The sequence below is a fragment of the Oncorhynchus masou genome, unplaced genomic scaffold (assembly GCF_036934945.1).
Source record: "Oncorhynchus masou masou isolate Uvic2021 unplaced genomic scaffold, UVic_Omas_1.1 unplaced_scaffold_1703, whole genome shotgun sequence".
Lineage (NCBI taxonomy): Eukaryota > Metazoa > Chordata > Actinopteri > Salmoniformes > Salmonidae > Oncorhynchus > Oncorhynchus masou.
Window position 1 is genome coordinate 62,878 of NW_027007188.1, and position 23,580 is coordinate 86,457.

At 46.3% G+C, this 23,580-nt stretch overlaps 1 pseudogene; it reads right to left on the minus strand.

Moving 5' to 3' along the window:
- LOC135532042 (ADP-ribosylation factor-like protein 13B) overlaps positions 1-23,580 on the minus strand; it is an 83,977-nt pseudogene that overhangs the window by 56,154 nt on the left and 4,243 nt on the right.

Sequence of the window (23,580 nt, forward strand, 5' to 3'; positions counted from 1 at the left end):
TGGTTAGTTAGTGGTTAGTTAGTAGTTAGTTAGTGGTTAGTTAGTAGTTAGTTAGTTAGTAGTTAGTTAGTGGTTAGTTAGTGGTTAACATGGAATAAGAGACATCATCAGCTGTTAGTGAAAGAGAAGAAACAACAGCATGCCATGAACAGGCTGCTAGATGACGAACAAACAGATGGTTAGTTAGTGGTTAGTTAGTGGTTAGTTAGTGGTTAACATACAGCAGTGGAGTGGTGGTGGAGAGAGTCAGATGACAGGTCTAGACAGTCACTTTAAACATCATTACCGGATCGGCTCCTATCGCCAAGAGGCTCCAGCTTGGGAAGCCTAGACATTTTGGGAGTAGCCCATCCCACTAAAACAACAAAACACATTATTAGTAGAAGCCCATCCCACTAAAACAACAACAAAACACATTATTAGTAGAAGCCCATCCCACTAAAACAACAACAAAATACATTATTAGTAGAAGCCCATCCCACTAAAACAACAACAAAATACATTATTAGTAGAAGCCCATCCCACTAAAACAACAACTAATACATTATTAGTAGAAGCCCATCCCACTAAAACAACAACTAATACATTATTAGTAGAAGCCCATCCCACTAAAACAACAACAACTAAACACATTATTAGTAGAAGCCCATCCCACTAAAACAACAAAATACATTATTAGTAGAAGCCCATCCCACTAAAACAACAACACACATTATTAGTAGAAGCCCATCCCACTAAAACAACAAAATACATTATTAGTAGAAGCCCATCCCACTAAAACAACAAAATACATTATTAGTAGAAGCCCATCCCACTAAAACAACAACAACTAATACATTATTAGTAGAAGCCCATCCCACTAAAACAACAACAACAAAACACATTATTAGTAGAAGCCCATCCCACTAAAACAACAAAATACATTATTAGTAGAAGCCCATCCCACTAAAACAACAACTAATACATTATTAGTAGAAGCCCATCCCACTTAAACAACAAAACACATTATTAGTAGAAGGTAGTGGTGGAGGTGTGTCTCTCTCACCAGGTAGTGGTGGAGGTGTGTCTCTCTCACCGGGTAGTGGTGGAGGTGTGTCTCTCTCACCGGGTAGTGGTGGAGGTGTGTCTCTCTCACCGGGTAGTGGTGGAGGTGTGTCTCTCTCACCGGGTAGTGGTGGAGGTGTGTCTCTCTCACCGGGTAGTGGTGGAGGTGTGTCTCTCTCACCGGGTAGTGGTGGAGGTGTGTCTCTCTCACCGGGTAGTGGTGGAGGTGTGTCTCTCTCACCGGGTAGTGGTGGAGGTGTGTCTCTCTCACCGGGTAGTGGTGGAGGTGTGTCTCTCTCACCGGGTAGTGGTGGAGGTGTGTCTCTCTCACCGGGTAGTGGTGGAGGTGTGTCTCTCTCACCGGGTAGTGGTGGAGGTGTGTCTCTCTCACCGGGTAGTGGTGGAGGTGTGTCTCTCTCACCGGGTAGTGGTGGAGGTGTGTCTCTCTCACCGGGTAGTGGTGGAGGTGTGTCTCTCTCACCGGGTAGTGGTGGAGGTGTGTCTCTCTCACCGGGTAGTGGTGGAGGTGTGTCTCTCACCGGGTAGTGGTGGAGGTGTGTCACCAGGTAGTGGTGGAGGTGTGTCTCTCTCACCAGGTAGTGGTGGAGGTGTGTCTCTCTCACCAGGTAGTGGTGGAGGTGTGTCTCTCTCACCAGGTAGTGGTGGAGGTGTGTCTCTCTCACCAGGTAGTGGTGGAGGTGTGTCTCTCTCACCAGGTAGTGGTGGAGGTGTGTCTCTCTCACCAGGTAGTGGTGGAGGTGTGTCTCTCTCACCAGGTAGTGGTGGAGGTGTGTCTCTCTCACCAGGTAGTGGTGGAGGTGTGTCTCTCTCACCAGGTAGTGGTGGAGGTGTGTCTCTCTCACCAGGTAGTGGTGGAGGTGTGTCTCTCTCACCAGGTAGTGGTGGAGGTGTGTTTCTCTCACCAGGTAGTGGTGGAGGTGTGTTTCTCTCACCAGGTAGTGGTGGAGGTGTGTCTCTCTCACCATGTAGTGGTGGAGATGTGTCTCTCACCAGGTAGTGGTGGAGGTGTGTCTCTCTCACCAGGTAGTGGTGGAGGTGTGTCTCTCTCACCAGGTAGTGGTGGATGTGTGTCTCTCTCACCAGGTAGTGGTGGAGGTGTGTCTCTCACCAGGTAGTGGTGGAGGTGTGTCTCTCACCAGGTAGTGGTGGAGGTGTGTCTCTCACCAGGTAGTGGTGGAGGTGTGTCTCTCACCAGGTAGTGGTGGAGGTGTGTGGTGGAGGTGTGTCTCTCAGGTAGTGGTGGAGGTGTGTCAGGTAGTGGTGGATGTGTGTCTCTCTCACCAGGTAGTGGTGGAGGTGTGTCTCTCACCAGGTAGTGGTGGAGGTGTGTCTCTCACCAGGTAGTGGTGGAGGTGTGTCTCTCACCAGGTAGTGGTGGAGGTGTGTCTCTCACCAGGTAGTGGTGGAGGTGTCTCTCTCACCAGGTAGTGGTGGAGGTGTGTCTCTCACCAGGTAGTGGTGGAGGTGTGTCTCTCACCAGGTAGTGGTGGAGGTGTGTCTCTCACCAGGTAGTGGTGGAGGTGTGTCTCTCACCAGGTAGTGGTGGAGGTGTGTCTCTCACCAGGTAGTGGTGGAGGTGTGTCTCTCACCAGGTAGTGGTGGAGGTGTGTCTCTCACCAGGTAGTGGTAGAGGTGTGGGGCTCTCGGGGGCTGCTGTCTCCTCCGTCCTCAGAGGGTCCACTCTGTGTTTCCTCTTCAGTCTCAGTTTACTAGTCTTCTTCTTCGTCCGCTCCACTGAGGCTCCGCCGCTCTCTGGCGTCTGTCTCTCGCTGTCCTCTTCCTCCTCCTCCTCCTCCTCTTCCTGCCCTCCTTCTCTAGCATCGTTGGCACCACCCACCTGCCCTCCTGTCGGTCTCTTCTTCAGCTTGTCTTCATTCTGCATGAATGGCACACACCCATTAACACAGCTGGAACACACCCATTAATACAGCTGGAACACCCATTAATACAGCTGGAACCCCTGATGGCATTTATACAGCTGGAACCACCACTCCCCCATGGCATTAACACAGCTGGAACCCCCATGGCATTAACACAGCTGGATCCTCCCAATGGCATTAATACAGCTGGAACCCCCCCATGGCATTAACACAGCTGGAACCCCCATGGCATTAATACAGCTGGAACCCCCCCCATGGCATTAATACAGCTGGAACACCCCCATGGCATAAACACAGCTGGAACCCCCCCATGGCATTAATACAGATGGAACCACCCCATGGCATTAATACAGCTGGAACACCCCCATGGCATAAACACAGCTGGAACCCCCCATGGCATTAATACAGCTGGAACACCCCCATGACATTAATACAGCTGGAACCCCCATGGCATTAATACAGCTGGAACACCCCCATGGCATTAATACAGCTGGAACCTCCCCATGGCATTAATACAGCTGGAACCCCCCCATGGCATTAATACAGCTGGAACCCCCCCATGGCATTAATACAGCTGGAACACCCCCATGGCATTAATACAGCTGGAACCACCCCATGGCATTAATACAGCTGGAACCACCCCATGGCATTAATACAGCTGGAACCCCCATGGCATTAACACAGCTGGAACCCCCATGGCATTAACACAGCTGGAACCCCCATGGCATTAACACAGCTGGAACCTCCCCATGACATTAATACAGCTGGAACCTCCCCATGGCATTAACACAGCTGGAACCTCCCCATGGCATTAACACAGCTGGAACCTCCCCATGGCATTAATACAGCTGGAACCTCCCCATGGCATTAATACAGCTGGAACCCCCCATGGTATTAATACAGCTGGAACCCCATGCTATTAATACAGATGGAACCACCCCATGGCATTAATACAGCTGGAACACCCCCATGGCATTAATACAGCTGGAACACCCCCATGGCATTAATACAGCTGGAACCCCCATGGCATTAACACAGCTGGAACCCCCATGGCATTAACACAGCTGGAACCTCCCCATGACATTAATACAGCTGGAACCTCCCCATGACATTAATACAGCTGGAACCTCCCCATGGCATTAACACAGCTGGAACCTCCCCATGGCATTAATACAGCTGGAACCTCCCCATGGCATTAATACAGCTGGAACCCCCCCCCATGGCATTAATACAGCTGGAACCCCATGCTATTAATACAGATGGAACCACCCCATGGCATTAATACAGCTGGAACCCCCCTGGCATTAATACAGCTGGAACCTCCCCATGGCATTAATACAGCTGGAACACCCCCATGGCATTAATACAGCTGGATCCTCCCCATGGCATTAATACAGCTGGAACACCCCCATGGCATTAACACAGCTGGATCCTCCCCATGGCATTAATACAGCTGGAACCCCCCCAAGGCATTAATACAGCTGGAACCCCCCTGGCATTAATACAGCTGGAACCTCCCCATGGCATTAATACAGCTGGAACCCCCCATGGCATTAACACAGCTGGAACCCCCCATGGCATTAATACAGCTGGAACCCCCCCATGGCATTAATACAGCTGGAACCCCCCCATGGCATTAATACAGCTGGAACCCCCCATGGCATTAACTCAGCTGGAACCCCCCATGGCATTAATACAGCTGGAACCCCCATGGCATTAATACAGCTGGAACCCCCTGGCATTAATACAGCTGGAACCCCCACATGGCATTAATACAGCTGGAACCCCCATGGCATTAATACAGCTGGAACCCCCATGGCATTAACTCAGCTGGAACCCCCCATGGCATTAATACAGCTGGAACCCCCATGGCATTAATACAGCTGGAACCCCCCATGGCATTAATACAGCTGGAACCCCCCATGGCATTAATACAGCTGGAACCCCCATGGCATTAATACAGCTGGAACCCCCCATGGCATTAATACAGCTGGAACCCCCATGGCATTAACTCAGCTGGAACCCCCCATGGCATTAATACAGCTGGAACCCCCCATGGCATTAATACAGCTGGAACACCCCATGGCATTAATACAGCTGGAACCACCCCATGGCATTAATACAGCTGGAACCCCCCATGGCATTAATACAGCTGGAACCCCCCATGGCATTAATACAGCTGGAACCCCCATGGCATTAATACAGCTGGAACCCCCATGGCATTAATACAGCTGGAACCCCCCCATGGCATTAATACAGCTGGAACACCCCCATGGCATTAATACAGCTGGAACCACCCCATGGCATTAATACAGCTGGAACCCCCCCATGGCATTAATACAGCTGGAACACCCCCATGGCATTAATACAGCTGGAACCTCCCCATGGCATTAATACAGCTGGAACCCCCCATGGCATTAATACAGCTGGAACCCCCCCATGGCATTAATACAGCTGGAACACCCCCATGGCATTAATACAGCTGGAACCACCCCATGGCATTAATACAGCTGGAACCACCCCATGGCATTAATACAGCTGGAACCCCCATGGCATTAACACAGCTGGAACCCCCCCATGGCATTAACACAGCTGGAACCCCCCCATGGCATTAACACAGCTGGAACCCCCCCATGGCATTAACACAGCTGGAACCTCCCCATGACATTAATACAGCTGGAACCTCCCCATGGCATTAACACAGCTGGAACCTCCCCATGGCATTAACACAGCTGGAACCTCCCCATGGCATTAATACAGCTGGAACCTCCCCATGGCATTAATACAGCTGGAACCCCCCATGGTATTAATACAGCTGGAACCCCATGCTATTAATACAGATGGAACCACCCCATGGCATTAATACAGCTGGAACACCCCCATGGCATTAATACAGCTGGAACACCCCCATGGCATTAATACAGCTGGAACCCCCCCATGGCATTAACACAGCTGGAACCCCCCCATGGCATTAACACAGCTGGAACCTCCCCATGACATTAATACAGCTGGAACCTCCCCATGACATTAATACAGCTGGAACCTCCCCATGGCATTAACACAGCTGGAACCTCCCCATGGCATTAATACAGCTGGAACCTCCCCATGGCATTAATACAGCTGGAACCCCCCCCCCATGGCATTAATACAGCTGGAACCCCATGCTATTAATACAGATGGAACCACCCCATGGCATTAATACAGCTGGAACCCCCCTGGCATTAATACAGCTGGAACCTCCCCATGGCATTAATACAGCTGGAACACCCCCATGGCATTAATACAGCTGGATCCTCCCCATGGCATTAATACAGCTGGAACACCCCCATGGCATTAACACAGCTGGATCCTCCCATTAATACATGGCATTAATACAGCTGGAACCCCCCAAGGCATTAATACAGCTGGAACCCCCTGGCATTAATACAGCTGGAACCCCCCATGGCATTAACACAGCTGGAACCCCCATGGCATTAATACAGCTGGAACCCCCATGGCATTAATACAGCTGGAACCCCCCATGGCATTAATACAGCTGGAACCCCCATGGCATTAACTCAGCTGGAACCCCCCATGGCATTAACTACAGCTGGAACCCCCATGGCATTAATACAGCTGGAACCCCCATGGCATTAATACAGCTGGAACCCCCTGGCATTAATACAGCTGGAACCCCCATGGCATTAATACAGCTGGAACCCCCATGGCATTAACTCAGCTGGAACCCCCCATGGCATTAACTCAGCTGGAACCCCCCATGGCATTAATACAGCTGGAACCCCCATGGCATTAATACAGCTGGAACCCCCATGGCATTAATACAGCTGGAACCCCCCATGGCATTAATACAGCTGGAACCCCCATGGCATTAATACAGCTGGAACCCCCATGGCATTAACTACAGCTGGAACCCCCATGGCATTAACTCAGCTGGAACCCCCCCATGGCATTAATACAGCTGGAACACCCCCCCCATGGCATTAATACAGCTGGAACACCCCCATGGAACCACCCCATGGCATTAATACAGCTGGAACCCCCCCATGGCATTAATACAGCTGGAACCCCCATGGCATTAATACAGCTGGAACCCCCCATGGCATTAATACAGCTGGAACCCCCATGGCATTAATACAGCTGGAACCTCCCCATGGCATTAATACAGCTGGAACCACCCCCATGGCATTAATACAGCTGGAACCACCCCATGGCATTAATACAGCTGGAACCCCCCATGGCATTAATACAGCTGGAACCCCCCATGGCATTAATACAGCTGGAACCCCCCATGGCATTAATACAGCTGGAACCCCCATGGCATTAACACAGCTGGAACCCCCATGGCATTAATACAGCTGGAACCCCCATGGCATTAATACAGCTGGAACCCCCATGGCATTAATAGAGCTGGAACCCCCATGGCATTAATACAGCTGGAACCCCCCATGGCATTAATACAGCTGGAACCCCCATGGCATTAACACAGCTGGAACCCCCCCATGGCATTAATACAGCTGGAACCCCCCATTGGCATTAATAATGCTGGAACCACCCATGTAATTAATAGAGCTGGTACCCCCCATGGCATTAATACAGCTGGAACCCCCCATGGCATTAATACAGCTGGAACCCCCCATGGCATTAATACAGCTGGAACCCCCCCTGGCATTAATACAGCTGGAACCCCCCCATTGACCCTGCGGCTCAAATGGCACCCTATTCCCTAAAGGGGACACAACAACAAACACATAGGGCTCTGGTCAAAACCAGTGCACTTCATAGGGACTAGAGTGCCATTTCAAACAAATCCACAAAGGTGATGCTGATTGGCCCAGTGTATTCCTCACCTCATTGATGACGTTGCCGATTGGCTGGAAGGGGCTGTGTACGGCGTCGGTCTCCTCCTCCTCCTGCAGTGTCCGACCCTCCCTCTCCGCCTCCTCTTTCTCCTGACGGTCTCTGGGATCAGGGGCACAAAAGGACTATTTTATTTACCTCAAATGTTAACTGGGCAAGTCAGTTAATAACTCATTCTTATTGACAACGACGGCCTAAAATTCAGCTGGTTAATGTTCCCTTCACTAAGGTGTGATATCTCTCCTAACCAGCTGGTTAATGTTCCCTTCACTAAGGTGTGATATCTCTCCTAACCAGCTGGTTAATGCTCCCTTCACTAAGGTGTGATATCTCTCCTAACCAGCTGGTTAATGTTCCCTTCACTAAGGTGTGATATCTCTCCTAACCAGCTGGTTAATGTTCCCTTCACTAAGGTGTGATATCTCTCCTAACCAGCTGGTTAATGCTCCCTTCACTAAGGTGTGATATCTCTCCTAACCAGCTGGTTAATGTTCCCTTCACTAAGGTGTGATATCTCTCCTAACCAGCTGGTTAATGCTCCCTTCACTAAGGTGTGATATCTCTCCTAACCAGCTGGTTAATGCTCCCTTCACTAAGGTGTGATATCTCTCCTAACCAGCTGGTTAATGCTCCCTTCACTAAGGTGTGATATCTCTCCTAACCAGCTGGTTAATGCTCCCTTCACTAAGGTGTGATATCTCTCCTAACCAGCTGGTTAATGTTCCCTTCACTAAGGTGTGATATCTCTCCTAACCAGCTGGTTAATGTTCCCTTCACTAAGGTGTGTTATCTCTCCTAACCAGCTGGTTAATGCTACCTTCACTAAGGTGTGAAATCTCTCCTAACCAGCTGGTTAATGTCACTAAGGTGTGATATCTCCCCTAACCAGCTGGTTAATGTTCCCTTCACTAAGGTGTGATATCTCTCCTAACCAGCTGGTTAACGTCACTAAGGTGTGATATCTCTCCTAACCAGCTGGTTAATGTTCCCTTCACTAAGGTGTGATATCTCTCCTAACCAGCTGGTTAATGCTCCCTTCACTAAGGTGTGATATCTCTCCTAACCAGCTGGTTAATGTCACTAAGGTGTGATATCTCTCCTAACCAGCTGGTTAATGCTCCCTTCACTAAGGTGTGATATCTCTCCTATTGTCTACTGTATTGTCCCCTTCACTAAGGTGTGATATCTCTCCTATTGTCTACTGTATTGTCCCTGTCACTAAGGTGTGATCTCTCTCCTATTGTCTACTGTATTGTCCCTGTCACTAAGGTGTGATCTCTCTCCTATTGTCTACTGTATTGTCCCTGTCACTAAGGTGTGATCTCTCTCCTATTGTCTACTGTATTGTCCCTGTCACTAAGGTGTGATATCTCTCCTATTGTCTACTGTATTGTCCCCTTTCTCTCCTATTGTCTACTGTATTGTCCCTGTCACTAAGGTGTGATCTCTCTCCTATTGTCTACTGTATTGTCCCTGTCACTAAGGTGTGATATCTCTCCTATTGTCTACTGTATTGTCCCCTTTCTCTCCTATTGTCTACTGTATTGTCCCCTTCACTGAGATGTGATATCTCTCCTATTGTCTACTGTATTGTCCCTGTCACTAAGGTGTGATCTCTCTCCTATTGTCTACTGTATTGTCCCTGTCACTAAGGTGTGATCTCTCTCCTATTGTCTACTGTCCCTTCACTACTGTATTGTCCTGTATTGTCCCCTTCACTAAGGTGTGATATCTCTCCTATTGTCTACTGTATTGTCCCTGTCACTAAGGTGTGATCTCTCTCCTATTGTCTACTGTATTGTCCCCTTCACTAAGGTGTGATATCTCTCCTATTGTCTACTGTATTGTCCCTGTCACTAAGGTGTGATATCTCTCCTATTGTCTACTGTATTGTCCCTGTCACTAAGGTGTGATCTCTCCTATTGTCTACTGTATTGTCCCCTTCACTAAGGTGTGATATCTCTCCTATTGTCTACTGTATTGTCCCCTTCACTAAGGTGTGATATCTCTCCTATTGTCTACTGTATTGTCCCCTTCACTAAGGTGTGATATCTCTCCTATTGTCTACTGTATTGTCCCTGTCACTAAGGTGTGATATCTCTCCTATTGTCTACTGTATTGTCCCCTTCACTAAGGTGTGATATCTCTCCTATTGTCTACTGTATTGTCCCTGTCACTAAGGTGTGATATCTCTCCTATTGTCTACTGTATTGTCCCATTCACTAAGGTGTGATATCTCTCCTATTGTCTACTGTATTGTCCCTGTCACTAAGGTGTGATATCTCTCCTATTGTCTACTGTATTGTCCCTGTCACTAAGGTGTGATATCTCTCCTATTGTCTACTGTATTGTCCCTGTCACTAAGGTGTGATATCTCTCCTATTGTCTACTGTATTGTCCCTGTCACTAAGGTGTGATCTCTCCTATTGTCTACTGTATTGTCCCTGTCACTAAGGTGTGATCTCTCCTATTGTCTACTGTATTGTCCCTGTCACTAAGGTGTGATATCTCTCCTATTGTCTACTGTATTGTCCCTGTCACTAAGGTGTGATCTCTCTCCTATTGTCTACTGTATTGTCCCTGTCACTAAGGTGTGATATCTCTCCTATTGTCTACTGTATTGTCCCTGTCACTAAGGTGTGATCTCTCTCCTATTGTCTACTGTATTGTCCCTGTCACTAAGGTGTGATATCTCTCCTATTGTCTACTGTATTGTCCCTGTCACTAAGGTGTGATATCTCTCCTATTGTCTACTGTATTGTCCCTGTCACTAAGGTGTGATCTCTCTCCTATTGTCTACTGTATTGTCCCTGTCACTAAGGTGTGATATCTCTCCTATTGTCTACTGTATTGTCCCTGTCACTAAGGTGTGATCTCTCTCCTATTGTCTACTGTATTGTCCCTGTCACTAAGGTGTGATCTCTCTCCTATTGTCTACTGTATTGTCCCTGTCACTAAGGTGTGATCTCTCTCCTATTGTCTACTGTATTGTCCCTGTCACTAAGGTGTGATCTCTCTCCTATTGTCTACTGTATTGTCCCTGTCACTAAGGTGTGATCTCTCTCCTATTGTCTACTGTATTGTCCCTGTCACTAAGGTGTGATCTCTCTCCTATTGTCTACTGTATTGTCCCTGTCACTAAGGTGTGATCTCTCTCCTATTGTCTACTGTATTGTCCCTGTCACTAAGGTGTGATATCTCTCCTATTGTCTACTGTATTGTCCCTGTCACTAAGGTGTGATATCTCTCCTATTGTCTACTGTATTGTCCCTGTCACTAAGGTGTGATATCTCTCCTATTGTCTACTGTATTGTCCCTGTCACTAAGGTGTGATATCTCTCCTATTGTCTACTGTATTGTCCCTGTCACTAAGGTGTGATATCTCTCCTATTGTCTACTGTATTGTTCCCTTCACTAAGGTGTGATATCTCTCCTATTGTCTACTGTATTGTTCCCTTCACTAAGGTGTGATATCTCTCCTATTGTCTACTGTATTGTCCCTGTCACTAAGGTGTGATATCTCTCCTATTGTCTACTGTATTGTCCCTGTCACTAGGGTGTGATATCTCTCCTATTGTCTACTGTATTGTTCCCTTCACTAAGGTGTGATATCTCTCCTATTGTCTACTGTATTGTCCCTGTCACTAAGGTGTGATCTCTCCTATTGTCTACTGTATTGTCCCTGTCACTAAGGTGTGATCTCTCCTATTGTCTACTGTATTGTCCCTGTCACTAAGGTGTGATCTCTCCTATTGTCTACTGTATTGTCCCTGTCACTAAGGTGTGATCTCTCCTATTGTCTACTGTATTGTCCCTGTCACTAAGGTGTGATATCTCTCCTATTGTCTACTGTATTGTCCCTGTCACTAAGGTGTGATATCTCTCCTATTGTCTACTGTATTGTCCCTGTCACTAAGGTGTGATATCTCTCCTATTGTCTACTGTATTGTCCCTGTCACTAAGGTGTGATATCTCTCCTATTGTCTACTGTATTGTCCCTGTCACTAAGGTGTGATATCTCTCCTATTGTCTACTGTATTGTCCCTGTCACTAAGGTGTGATATCTCTCCTATTGTCTACTGTATTGTCCCTGTCACTAAGGTGTGATATCTCTCCTATTGTCTACTGTATTGTCCCTGTCACTAAGGTGTGATCTCTCTCCTATTGTCTACTGTATTGTCCCTGTCACTAAGGTGTGATATCTCTCCTATTGTCTACTGTATTGTCCCTGTCACTAAGGTGTGATATCTCTCCTATTGTCTACTGTATTGTCCCTGTCACTAAGGTGTGATCTCTCTCCTATTGTCTACTGTATTGTCCCTGTCACTAAGGTGTGATCTCTCCTATTGTCTACTGTATTGTCCCTGTCACTAAGGTGTGATCTCTCTCCTATTGTCTACTGTATTGTCCCTGTCACTAAGGTGTGATCTCTCTCCTATTGTCTACTGTATTGTCCCTGTCACTAAGGTGTGATCTCTCTCCTATTGTCTACTGTATTGTCCCTGTCACTAAGGTGTGATCTCTCTCCTATTGTCTACTGTATTGTCCCTGTCACTAAGGTGTGATATCTCTCCTATTGTCTACTGTATTGTCCCTGTCACTAAGGTGTGATATCTCTCCTATTGTCTACTGTATTGTCCCTGTCACTAAGGTGTGATATCTCTCCTATTGTCTACTGTATTGTCCCTGTCACTAAGGTGTGATCTCTCTCCTATTGTCTACTGTATTGTCCCTGTCACTAAGGTGTGATCTCTCCTATTGTCTACTGTATTGTCCCTGTCACTAAGGTGTGATCTCTCTCCTATTGTCTACTGTATTGTCCCTGTCACTAAGGTGTGATCTCTCTCCTATTGTCTACTGTATTGTCCCTGTCACTAAGGTGTGATCTCTCTCCTATTGTCTACTGTATTGTCCCTGTCACTAAGGTGTGATCTCTCTCCTATTGTCTACTGTATTGTCCCTGTCACTAAGGTGTGATCTCTCTCCTATTGTCTACTGTATTGTCCCTGTCACTAAGGTGTGATATCTCTCCTATTGTCTACTGTATTGTCCCTGTCACTAAGGTGTGATATCTCTCCTATTGTCTACTGTATTGTCCCTGTCACTAAGGTGTGATATCTCTCCTATTGTCTACTGTATTGTCCCTGTCACTAAGGTGTGATATCTCTCCTATTGTCTACTGTATTGTCCCTGTCACTAAGGTGTGATATCTCTCCTATTGTCTACTGTATTGTTCCCTTCACTAAGGTGTGATATCTCTCCTATTGTCTACTGTATTGTCCCTGTCACTAAGGTGTGATATCTCTCCTATTGTCTACTGTATTGTCCCTGTCACTAAGGTGTGATATCTCTCCTATTGTCTACTGTATTGTCCCTGTCACTAAGGTGTGATATCTCTCCTATTGTCTACTGTATTGTTCCCTTCACTAAGGTGTGATATCTCTCCTATTGTCTACTGTATTGTCCCTGTCACTAAGGTGTGATCTCTCTCCTATTGTCTACTGTATTGTCCCTGTCACTAAGGTGTGATATCTCTCCTATTGTCTACTGTATTGTCCCTGTCACTAAGGTGTGATATCTCTCCTATTGTCTACTGTATTGTCCCTGTCACTAAGGTGTGATATCTCTCCTATTGTCTACTGTATTGTTCCCTTCACTAAGGTGTGATATCTCTCCTATTGTCTACTGTATTGTCCCTGTCACTAAGGTGTGATATCTCTCCTATTGTCTACTGTATTGTCCCTGTCACTAAGGTGTGATATCTCTCCCAATGTCTACTGTATTATCCCTGTCACTAAGTTGTGATCTCTCTCCTATTGTCTACTGTATTGTCCCTGTCACTAAGGTGTGATCTCTCTCCTATTGTCTACTGTATTGTTCCCTTCACTAAGGTGTGATATCTCTCCTATTGTCTACTGTATTGTCCCTGTCACTAAGGTGTGATATCTCTCCTATTGTCTACTGTATTGTCCCCTTCACTAAGGTGTGATATCTCTCCTATTGTCTACTGTATTGTCCCTGTCACTAAGGTGTGATCTCTCTCCTATTGTCTACTGTATTGTCCCTGTCACTAAGGTGTGATATCTCTCCTATTGTCTACTGTATTGTCCCTGTCACTAAGGTGTGATATCTCTCCTATTGTCTACTGTATTGTCCCTGTCACTAAGGTGTGATCTCTCCTATTGTCTACTGTATTGTCCCTGTCACTAAGGTGTGATATCTCCTATTGTCTACTGTATTGTCCCTGTCACTAAGGTGTGATATCTCCTATTGTCTACTGTATTGTCCCTGTCACTAAGGTGTGATCTCTCTCCTATTGTCTACTGTATTGTCCCTGTCACTAAGGTGTGATCTCTCTCCTATTGTCTACTGTATTGTCCCTGTCACTAAGGTGTGATCTCTCTCCTATTGTCTACTGTATTGTCCCCTTCACTAAGGTGTGATATCTCTCCTATTGTCTACTGTATTGTCCCCTTCACTAAGGTGTGATCTCTCTCCTATTGTCTACTGTATTGTCCCCTTCACTAAGGTGTGATATCTCTCCTATTGTCTACTGTATTGTCCCTGTCACTAAGGTGTGATCTCTCTCCTATTGTCTACTGTATTGTCCCTGTCACTAAGGTGTGATCTCTCTCCTATTGTCTACTGTATTGTCCACGTCACTAAGGTGTGATATCTCTCCTATTGTCTACTGTATTGTCCCTGTCACTAAGGTGTGATATCTCTCCTATTGTCTACTGTATTGTCCCTGTCACTAAGGTGTGATATCTCTCCTATTGTCTACTGTATTGTCGCTCTGTTTCTAAACCGCCATTTTAAACATGTACATGATACTGCAATACAGTGTCCCCACGGGCACAGTAAAGTTCCTCTCCTCCTCCTCACCTCACCTCTCTTCCTCACCTCTACTCCTCTCCTCACCTCTCCTCCTGTATCCTCTCCTCCTCCCCTCTCCTCCTCCTCTCCACACTCTCCTCTCTCTTCCTCTTCACCTCTCCTCCTCTCTCTTCCTCTCCTCCTCCTCACCTCTCCTCCCGTATCCTCCGTACTCTCTCCTCCTCACCTCCCCTCTCCTCCTCTCCACACTCTCCTCTCTCTTCCTCTTCACCTCTCCTCCTCTCTCTTCCTCTCCTCCTCCTCACCTCTCCTACCGTATCCTCCATACTCTCTCCTCCTCACCTCCTCTCTCCTCCTCCCTCTCTCCTCACCTCTCCTCCTCTCTCCTCCTCCTCCTCACCTCTCCTCCCTCCACCTCTCCTCCTCCCTCCACCTCTCCTCCTCCCTCCACCTCTCTTCCTCTCTCCACCTCCTCTCTCCTCCTCTCTCCTCCTCCTCTCTCCTCCTCTCTCCTCCTCTCTCCTCCTCCCTCCACCTCCTCTCTCCTCCCTCCACCTCTCTTCCTCTCTCCTCTCCTCTCCCCTCCTCCTCTCTCCTCCTCCCTCCACCTCTCCTCCTGTATCCTCCATACTCTCTCCTGTCTCTTCTCCTGAGCCCTCTGTTCGGCCGTGTCCTTCGTACTCTCTCCTCCCCCTCCTCCTCTCCTCCCTCCACCTCCTCCCTCCACCTCTCCTACTCCCACCTCTCCTACTCCCTCCACCTCTCCTCCTCCCTCCACCTCTCCTCCTCCCTCCACCTCTCCTCCTGTATCCTCCATACTCTCTCCTGTCTCTTCTCCTGAGCCCTCTGTTCGGCCGTGTCCTTCGTACTCTCTCCTCCTCTCTCCTCACCTCTCTCCTCCACCTCCTCCTCACCTCTCCTCCCGTATCCTCCGTACTCTCTCCTGTCTCTCCCTCTTCTCCTGTTCCTCCTGAGCCCTCTGTTCGGCCGTGTCCTTCGTACTCTCTCCTCTCCCCTCCTCCTCCTCCTCTCCTCCTCTCTCCACCTCTCCTCCTCCCCTCCTCCTCTCCTCCTCTCTCCTCCTCCTCCTCACCTCTCCTCCCGTATCCTCCGTACTCTCTCCTGTCTCTCCCTCTTCTCCTGTTCCTCCTGAGCCCTCTGTTCGGCCGTGTCCTTCCGGACGCGTTCGGAGATGGCTTCGTAGTCTTTGGCGATGTTGTTCAGCAGCCAGTTGAGTCCGTTCCTGATGGACCTGTCCCCCTTCTTACCGTGGCCCAGAACAGCAGAACATGGCTCCTGGCAGCACACAGCAAGTCAGACGGGCAGAGAGAGAAGAGAGGAATCACAGGTCACACAACATTTGATTTCTCAACTCGTGTATTTTATAGACAGCTATTCTCACAAGAGAGAGAGAGCAATAAGGGGGGGGAAGTCATTGTTGAAACCAGGATGAACTCTTTGCTAATAGAGTGTATGAGGAACACACAATGCTGACCAGCTGCAATAATGTACAGCCTCATAGCCACAGTACTGCAGGTGTAGTATAACAAGGTAGTCTCATAGCCACAGTACTGTAGTATAACAAGGTACAGTCTCATAGCCACAGTACTGTAGTATAACAAGGTACAGCCTCATAGCCACAGTACTGTAGTATAACAAGGTACAGTCTCATAGCCACAGTACTGTAGTATAACAAGGTACAGTCTCATAGCCACAGTACTGTAGTATAACAAGGTACAGTCTCATAGCCACAGTACTGTAGTATAACAAGGTACAGTATAACAAGGTACAGTCTCATAGCCACAGTACTGTAGTATAACAAGGTACAGTCTCATAGCCACAGTACTGTAGTATAACAAGGTACAGTCTCATAGCCACAGTACTGTAGTATAACAAGGTACAGTCTCATAGCCACAGTACTGTAGTATAACAAGGTACAGTCTCATAGCCACAGTACTGTAGTATAACAAGGTACAGTCTCATAGCCACAGTACTGTAGTATAACAAGGTACAGTCTCATAGCCACAGTACTGTAGTATAACAAGGTACAGTCTCATAGCCACAGTACTGTAGTATAACAAGGTACAGTCTCATAGCCACAGTACTGTAGTATAACAAGGTACAGTCTCATAGCCACAGTACTGTAGTATAACAAGGTACAGTCTCATAGCCACAGTACTGTAGTATAACAAGGTACAGTCTCATAGCCACAGTACTGTAGTATAACAAGGTACAGTCTCATAGCCACAGTACTGTAGTATAACAAGGTACAGTCTCATAGCCACAGTACTGTAGTATAACAAGGTACAGTCTCATAGCCACAGTACTGTAGTATAACAAGGTACAGTCTCATAGCCACAGTACTGTAGTATAACAAGGTACAGTCTCATAGCCACAGTACTGTAGTATAACAAGGTACAGTCTCATAGCCACAGTACTGTAGTATAACAAGGTACAGTCTCATAGCCACAGTACTGTAGTATAACAAGGTACAGTCTCATAGCCACAGTACTGTAGTATAACAAGGTACAGTCTCATAGCCACAGTACTGTAGTATAACAAGGTACAGTCTCATAGCCACAGTACTGTAGTATAACAAGGTACAGTCTCATAGCCACAGTACTGTAGTATAACAAGGTACAGTCTCATAGCCACAGTACTGTAGTATAACAAGGTACAGTCTCATAGCCACAGTACTGTAGTATAACAAGGTACAGTCTCATAGCCACAGTACTGTAGTATAACAAGGTACAGTCTCATAGCCACAGTACTGTAGTATAACAAGGTACAGTCTCATAGCCACAGTACTGTAGTATAACAAGGTACAGTCTCATAGCCACAGTACTGTAGTATAACAAGGTACAGTCTCATAGCCACAGTACTGTAGTATAACAAGGTACAGTCTCATAGCCACAGTACTGTAGTATAACAAGGTACAGTCATAGCCACAGTACTGTAGTATAACAAGTACAGTCTCATAGCCACAGTACTGTATATAACAAGGTACAGTCTCATAGCCACAGTACTGTAGTATAACAAGGTACAGTCTCATAGCCACAGTACTGTAGTATAACAAGGTACAGTCTCATAGCCACAGTACTGTAGTATAACAAGGTACAGTCTCATAGCCACAGTACTGTAGTATAACAAGGTACAGTCTCATAGCCACAGTACTGTAGTATAACAAGGTACAGTCTCATAGCCACAGTACTGTAGTATAACAAGGTACAGTCTCATAGCCACAGTACTGTAGTATAACAAGGTACAGTCTCATAGCCACAGTACTGTAGTATAACAAGGTACAGTCTCATAGCCACAGTACTGTAGTATAACAAGGTACAGTCTCATAGCCACAGTACTGTAGTATAACAAGGTATAACAAGGTACTCTCATAGCCACAGTACTGTAGTATAACAAGGTACAGCCTCATAGCCACAGTACTGGTAGTATAGCCACAGTACTGTAGTATAACAAGGTACAGTCTCATAGCCACAGTACTGTAGTATAACAAGGTACAGTCTCATAGCCACAGTACTGTAGTATAACAAGGTACAGTCTCATAGCCACAGTACTGTAGTATAACAAGGTACAGTCTCATAGCCACAGTACTGTATAACAAGGTACAGCCTCATAGCCACAGTACTGTAGTATAACAAGGTACAGTCTCATAGCCACAGTACTGTAGTATAACAAGGTACAGTCTCATAGCCACAGTACTGTAGTATAACAAGGTACAGTCTCATAGCCACAGTACTGTAGTATAACAAGGTACAGTCTCATAGCCACAGTACTGTAGTATAACAAGGTACAGTCTCATAGCCACAGTACTGTAGTATAACAAGGTAGCCTCAAGCCACAGTACTGTAGTATAACAAGGTACAGCTCATAGCCACAGTACTGTAGTATAACAAGGTACAGTCTCATAGCCACAGTACTGTAGTATAACAAGGTACAGTCTCATAGCCACAGTACTGTAGTATAACAAGGTACAGCCTCATAGCCACAGTACTGTAGTATAACAAGGTACAGTCTCATAGCCACAGTACTGTAGTATAACAAGGTACAGTCTCATACAGCCACAGTACTACTGTAGTATAACAAGGTACAGCCTCATAGCCACAGTACTGTAGTATAACAAGGTACAGTCTCATAGCCACAGTACTGTAGTATAACAAGGTACAGCCACAGTACTCAAGGTAGCCACAGTACTGTAGTATAACAAGGTACAGTCTCATAGCCACAGTACTGTAGTATAACAAGGTACAGTCTCATAGCCACAGTACTGTAGTATAACAAGGTACAGTCTCATAGCCACAGTACTGTAGTATAACAAGGTACAGTCTCATAGCCACAGTACTGTAGTATAACAAGGTACAGTCTCATAGCCACAGTACTGTAGTATAACAAGGTACAGTCTCATAGCCACAGTACTGTAGTATAACAAGGTACAGTCTCATAGCCACAGTACTGTAGTATAACAAGGTACAGTCTCATAGCCACAGTACTGTAGTATAACAAGGTACAGTCTCATAGCCACAGTACTGTAGTATAACAAGGTACAGTCTCATAGCCACAGTACTGTAGTATAACCACAGTACTGTAGTATAACAAGGTACAGTCTCATAGCCACAGTACTGTAGTATAACAAGGTACAGTCTCATAGCCACAGTACTGTAGTATAACAAGGTACAGTCTCATAGCCACAGTACTGTAGTATAACAAGGTACAGTCTCATAGCCACAGTACTGTAGTATAACAAGGTACAGTCTCATAGCCACAGTACTGTAGTATAACAAGGTACAGTCTCATAGCCACAGTACTGTAGTATAACAAGGTACAGTCTCATAGCCACAGTACTGTAGTATAACAAGGTACAGTCTCATAGCCACAGTACTGTAGTATAACAAGGTACAGCCTCATAGCCACAGTACTGTAGTATAACAAGGTACAGTCTCATAGCCACAGTACTGTAGTATAACAAGGTACAGTCTCATAGCCACAGTACTGTAGTATAACAAGGTACAGTCTCATAGCCACAGTACTGTAGTATAACAAGGTACAGTCTCATAGCCACAGTACTGTAGTATAACAAGGTACAGTCTCATAGCCACAGTACTGTAGTATAACAAGGTACAGTCTCATAGCCACAGTACTGTAGTATAACAAGGTACAGTCTCATAGCCACAGTACTGTAGTATAACAAGGTACAGTCTCATAGCCACAGTACTGTAGTATAACAAGGTACAGTCTCATAGCCACAGTACTGTAGTATAACAAGGTACAGTCTCATAGCCACAGTACTGTAGTATAACAAGGTACAGTCTCATAGCCACAGTACTGTAGTATAACAAGGTACAGTCTCATAGCCACAGTACTGTAGTATAACAAGGTACAGTCTCATAGCCACAGTACTGTAGTATAACAAGGTACAGTCTCATAGCCACAGTACTGTAGTATAACAAGGTACAGTATAACCTCATAGCCACAGTACTGTAGTATAACAAGGTACAGTCTCATAGCCACAGTACTGTAGTATAACAAGGTACAGTCTCATAGCCACAGTACTGTAGTATAACAAGGTACAGTCTCATAGCCACAGTACTGTAGTATAACAAGGTAGTCTCATAGCCACAGTACTGTAGTATAACAAGGTACAGCCTCATAGCCACAGTACTGTAGTATAACAAGGTACAGTCTCATAGCCACAGTACTGTAGTATAACAAGGTACAGCCTCATAGCCACAGTACTGTAGTATAACAAGGTACAGTCTCATAGCCACAGTACTGTAGTATAACAAGGTACAGTCTCATAGCCACAGTACTGTAGTATAACAAGGTACAGTCTCATAGCCACAGTACTGTAGTATAACAAGGTACAGCCTCATAGCCACAGTACTGTAGTATAACAAGGTACAGTCTCATAGCCACAGTACTGTAGTATAACAAGGTACAGCCTCATAGCCACAGTACTGTAGTATAACAAGGTACAGTCTCATAGCCACAGTACTGTAGTATAACAAGGTACAGTCTCATAGCCACAGTACTGTAGTATAACAAGGTACAGTCTCATAGCCACAGTACTGTAGTATAACAAGGTACAGTCTCATAGCCACAGTACTGTAGTATAACAAGGTACAGTCTCATAACCACAGTACTGTAGTATAACAAGGTAGCCTCATAGCCACAGTACTGTAGTATAACAAGGTACAGTCTCATAGCCACAGTACTGTAGTATAACAAGGTACAGTCTCATAGCCACAGTACTGTAGTATAACAAGGTACAGTCTCATAGCCACAGTACTGTAGTATAACAAGGTACAGTCTCATAGCCACAGTACTGTAGTATAACAAGGTACAGTCTCATAGCCACAGTACTGTAGTATAACAAGGTACAGCCTCATAGCCACAGTACTGTAGTATAACAAGGTACAGTCTCATAGCCACAGTACTGTAGTATAACAAGGTACAGTCTCATAGCCACAGTACTGTAGTATAACAAGGTACAGTCTCATAGCCACAGTACTGTAGTATAACAAGGTACAGTCTCATAGCCACAGTACTGTAGTATAACAAGGTACAGCCTCATAGCCACAGTACTGTAGTATAACAAGGTACAGTCTCATAGCCACAGTACTGTAGTATAACAAGGTACAGTCTCATAGCCACAGTACTGTAGTATAACAAGGTACAGTCTCATAGCCACAGTACTGTAGTATAACAAGGTACAGCCTCATAGCCACAGTACTGTAGTATAACAAGGTACAGTCTCATAGCCACAGTACTGTAGTATAACAAGGTCCAGTCTCATAGCCACAGTACTGTAGTATAACAAGGTACAGTCTCATAGCCACAGTACTGTAGTATAACAAGGTACAGTCTCATAGCCACAGTACTGTAGTATAACAAGGTAGCCTCATAGCCACAGTACTGTAGTATAACAAGGTACAGTCTCATAGCCACAGTACTGTAGTATAACAAGGTACAGTCTCATAGCCACAGTACTGTAGTATAACAAGGTACAGTCTCATAGCCACAGTACTGTAGTATAACAAGGTCCAGTCTCATAGCCACAGTACTGTAGTATAACAAGGTAGCCTCATAGCCACAGTACTGTAGTTACTACAGGTGAAGTAGAGCTCACTCACGATCTGACAGAGACACTTGTTCTCGTTCACTAGCTTCTCCAATGACAGGTTCTCAATGATGTCTGCCTCAGCCAATGCCCCGTCCCGATCCTGCTTGTTAGCCAATCTGTGGAGCCGACAGGGATATGTCAGAAACAGGTGGCAGACAGCAAGTGGCGAGGTGGTGTGTGTGTGTGTCTGTGATCTACAATCTCAGAAAGCCAAACTACAAGGACAGTTAAACAAGGGAAATTCTCCCTGGTCCCAATGAGGACAAAGGCTATTTTAAGATTAGAGATTCAGGGTTACAATTAGGCTTAGAATTAGGGTACGAGGTTAGCGGTTCCTCTGAAATATATATCTTTAAATAGAAATGAAGTGGAGTTCTCCGGGAGGATGCATGTGTGTGTGTGTGTGTGTGACAGAAACATATGGTGTGGGAGGAGGACACATCATGATCTAATGCAGCCAGTCAGGGAAGTGGAAATATAGTTGGATTCACTTTTCTCAACATGTTGGGCAGAATATAATACGCTACTTTAAACAGACAGACAGACAGGTTTAGAGCTCAGAGTGACTCACACTAGGCCAGGTTCAGAGCTCAGACAGAGTGACTCACACTAGGACAGGTTTAGAGCTCAGACAGAGTGACTCACACTAGGACAGGTTTAGAGCTCAGACAGAGTGACTCACACTAGGACAGGTTTAAAGCTCAGACAGAGTGACTCACACTAGGACAGGTTTAGAGCTCTGAGTGACTCACACTAGGACAGGTTTAGAGCTCTGAGTGACTCACACTAGGACAGGTTTAGAGCTCTGAGTGACTCACACTAGGACAGGTTTCGAGCTCAGAGTGACTCACACTAGGACAGGTTTAGAGCTCAGAGTGACTCACACTAGGACAGGTTTAGAGCTCAGAGTGACTCACACTAGGACAGGTTTAGAGCTCAGAGTGACTCACACTAGGACAGGTTTAGAGCTCAGAGAGTGACTCACACTAGGACAGGTTTAGAGCTCAGAGTGACTCACACTAGGACAGGTTTAGAGCTCAGACAGAGTGACTCACACTAGGACAGGTTTAGATCTCAGACAGAGTGACTCACACCAGGACAGGTTTAGAGCTCAGACAGAGTGACTCACACTAGGACAGGTTTAGAGCTCAGAGTGACTCACACTAGGACAGGTTTAGAGGTCAGACAGAGTGACTCACACTAGGCCAGGTTCAGAGCTCAGACAGAGTGACTCACACTAGGCCAGGTTTAGAGCTCAGACAGACTGACTCACACTAGGCCAGGTTTAAAGTTCAGACAGAGTGACTCACACTAGGACAGGTTTAGAGCTCAGAGTGACTCACACTAGGACAGGTTTAGAGCTCAGAGTGACTCACACTAGGACAGGTTTAGAGCTCAGAGTGACTCACACTAGGACAGGTTTAGAGCTCAGAGAGTGACTCACACTAGGACAGGTTTAGAGCTCAGAGTGACTCACACTAGGACAGGTTTAGAGCTCAGACAGAGTGACTCACACTAGGACAGGTTTAGATCTCAGACAGAGTGACTCACACCAGGACAGGTTTAGAGCTCAGACAGAGTGACTCACACTAGGACAGGTTTAGAGCTCAGAGTGACTCACACTAGGACAGGTTTAGAGGTCAGACAGAGTGACTCACACTAGGCCAGGTTCAGAGCTCAGACAGAGTGACTCACACTAGGCCAGGTTTAGAGCTCAGACAGAGTGACTCACACTAGGCCAGGTTTAAAGTTCAGACAGAGTGACTCACACTAGGACAGGTTTAGAGCTCTGAGTGACTCACACTA